Consider the following 3,437-nt stretch of genomic DNA (forward strand, 5'->3'; position numbering starts at 1 on the left):
TGGTTCTACAAATTACTTAACCTTTCTAAGCCTATTTCTTTAGGGATATGATGATGATAATCCCTTTCTTACCGGGTGCTGTGCAGATTTTCACAAAGCGCCTAGCCTTGTACCCGACACACAGGAGGTGTACCATAGATGTTTGTGTCCTTTACTTTTTTTTGGTCTTTTTCTTGTTTTTCTTTTCAGGCTGGTCAGAGGGAAAGGATAAAAGGGGTGAGAGCAAGAGCTGAGAGTGGGTGACCTTCTAGGGAACACTGGCTAATAGGGTTAGAGATGCCCCTCAAGTATTGTTGCTTGGTTACACAAGCACAGATTTAAAAATCATACCAGATAATGAAATGATATTTAAAGAACACTATTTCTCTAAGGAGTTCAAACAAGTTTTACACACATGATCTCATCCACCCTGGTGGAATCCCTGGGCAGACACTGGAATCTCCATTTTCAAAAGGGGATGGAGACCTGGGAAGGACTAGAGACATACCTGGTCGCTATGCTCCCTGTGTTCCCTGCTCAGTACTGTTTTGTGAGCCCACATAGCAATCAGGGCCTGGCCAGAAAATAAATGATGCCTTCAGCATGCTTGCATGCCAAGTCCCCGTAATCTTAAGCACCTTAATAAAGCAGTGGTTTCTTATGGGGAAAGTACAGCTTTCCAGGAAAGTTTTCTTGAAATGAATTACTGGAACAGCAACTTCATCTTGTTAGAATTAACGTGCTCTAGTAGAGCCCACGAGGGGATTTGCTTCATTCCAGAGTTCCAAGAGGGCAAGTTGAGAAATGCCTACTCAGTGTTAATGGTTTCTGACTAATCCACGGAATCAAAAAACTATTGTTTTTCTTTCCTGCTCCTTTTGCTTTTCCTCCTCCTCCTCCTTCTCTTCTCCCTGTTTTTCCTCCTTCTCCTCTTCCTCTTTCTCCTCCTCCTCCTTCCCTTCCATCCTTTCTCCTCCTCTTCCTTCCCCTTCTGTTTCTTTTCCTCCTCTCCCTTTTCCTCTTCTTTTCCTTCTCTTTTCTGTCTTCCTTCTGCTATTTTATTTTTATTTCTTTGGCAGGCTATTGGCTCAGGGCCATTAAAATGGACAACTCCTTAGAATGAGATTGGTTAAGAAGAAGAACTGCAGGCATAAAATTAGGGCACGACCTTGGAAAAAGCTAAACTAGAACTGGAGTAGACTCCAAGTCCTCTAGGACTAAGAGACATCAATTTGTTAATTGTTTCAAAGTTGATCTTGATTCTGGAATGAGGCAGAGATCATCTGGTGGCTGCAGTGTATCTTTTACTCATCTCTTAGATGAACAAAGAAGGTGACCTTTGGTCCTCCCTTTGGGAGGCAGGACCCAAAGACTCAAAGTTGCTGGGATGTGTTTGACCTGATTGTAACAGCCCATGTTCCTAAAACAGGAAAAAAAGGAAGCAACAGACGGAACCAAGGGTGGTTGCCGGTCTGTAATCTCTCTTGAAACCATCCCATCTGTTGAGCCACCATTGCTGAAGCCACATAAAAGTACTTCCATTTTAATTCAAATGTTCAGCGAACAGTTAAATAGCCACCATATCCCAGAGTTTTATATTCATTCATTCGACAGGCATTTATATACCAGGCACTGGAAGAGATGTAAGTCATATAAAGATGGGAGGCTGGGCACGGTGGCTCAGGCCTGTAATCCCAGCACTTTGGGAGGCCAAGGCAGGTGAATCACGAGGTCAAGAGATTGAGACCATCCTGGCCAACATGGTGAAACCCCATCTCTACTAAAAAATACAAAAAATTAGCTGGGCATGGTGGTGCACACCTGCAGTCCCAGCTATTTGGGAGGCGGAGGCAGGAGGATCACTTGAACCCAGGAGGCGGAGGTTGCAGTGAGCCGAGATTGCGCCACAGCACTCCAGCCTGGCAACAGAGAGAGACTCCATCTTAAACACACACACACACACACACACACACACAACGAAATAACAACAACAACAAAACAAGATGGGAGGGGGCAGAGAGCACTTTCACTGATTTTCTTTGATTTACTCATCACAACAGTCTAATGAGGCTGAATGGATAATGCTCCCATTTTATAGGAGGTGAACAAACTTCACAGAGATGACTAAAATTTGCTCAGAGTATTAGGAGAGTATAGTATAAGCAGGGATCAAATTCTTATCTTCTGAAAACAATGATAAAAACTAATATCATTGAACACTTACAGTGTGCAAATGCACCGACTTAGGTGCTTTACGCGTACAGTATCACATCTAATTCTTACAGCAATCCTACAAAGTAGTTGCTATTTTTATGCTACCTAGCTTAGAGATGAGCAAACAGAGGCACAGAAAAGTTAATGTTTGCTGAACGCATGCTCCCTTAGGCCGAGGGAGAGTGGAGCCAGCATCACACTCAGCCAGCATAGCTAAGCCCGCTGGTGCTGTCAGCTACTGAGGGAATTGAACTGCCCTCTGTGAGTGGGCTGTGAGTTTCAGTTTCTTTTTGTGAGGAGCCTATGAGCCCTGATTTATTTGCAATCTCTTGATTCCAGCATGCGTTCAGCAGACATTTATGTTCCAGGCACACTTTCCGCTGGTCCTCAGAAGTGTTCCTTTTTCGACTGTGATCACTGTGTAGCCTGGGTGACAGGGACGACGTTGTGGGGTGGGGGATCGGCTTGTGGATGACTTAGTGCTTTTTTGTGGGAGTTCTAGAAGGCGCTAGTGGTGGTCACAGTGACTCCCACTGCTGTCGCTACACCTCGTTTTTCTAGGCACTTGCTCTGTGTTGTGCACTGTGATAAGCAGCTGGAAAGCATTAACTCATTTAATCCGTACAACCTCTTTATTAGGTAACTACGGATATTATGCTCATTTTATAGAGAAGGGTCTGAGGTGCCTCTCCTTAGAGACTAAGCTACTGACAGTCACTCAGCAAATAAATAGCAAAACTAGAGCATCTGGCAAGACAAAGGCCTTCCCTTCCCCACCTCTCGGGCAGGCTGGTTGGTCTGGCCTTCCACAGGAGCATAGCTCTGTAGGCTGCAGCCCTCTCCTGGAAGCACAGCCCAGTCGGCTATCCTGTGGGACTCCCTGCTCAGCCTAGAGCCCTGCCTGCTCATGACGACCCTGGGCAAGGGCTGTCCGGTGGTTTGGCCAAGGCCTCCCTGGAAGAGTCACAGTCTAGGGGCTGCTCTTGCGCCTTCTGCCTGGCGCCGGCCAGGGCAGGAGAAGGCAGGCACAAGTATGTTAATCTCCAAGTGAGTAACTTGGTTTACTTGTAACTACACAAGTGGACCATTTTTCTGGTTTTATTCACTCGAAAGAAAGAAAGGGAGGGAGGGAGGGAGGAAGGAAGGAAAGAGAGAGAGAGAGAGAGAGAGAAAGAAGAAAGAAAGAAAGGAAAGGAAAGGAAAGGAAAAAAGAAAGAAAGAAAGAAAGAAAGAAAGAAAAAGAA

General features: G+C 45.4%; 1 pseudogene across 1 annotated transcript in view; it reads right to left on the bottom strand.

The window, feature by feature from the left end:
* Positions 1-2,393: 2,393 nt before the first annotated feature.
* Positions 2,394-3,437, bottom strand: part of LOC105512562 — a 4,195-nt pseudogene continuing 3,151 nt past the window's right edge. The window contains exon 2 of the transcript XR_001001872.1: positions 2,394-2,657. The product of XR_001001872.1 is annotated as a 60S ribosomal protein L23a pseudogene (transcript). The remainder of the gene's footprint in view (positions 2,658-3,437) is intronic.

The sequence above is a fragment of the Colobus angolensis genome, unplaced genomic scaffold (genome assembly GCF_000951035.1).
Source record: "Colobus angolensis palliatus isolate OR3802 unplaced genomic scaffold, Cang.pa_1.0 Scaffold214, whole genome shotgun sequence".
NCBI classification, from domain to species: Eukaryota; Metazoa; Chordata; class Mammalia; order Primates; family Cercopithecidae; genus Colobus; species Colobus angolensis.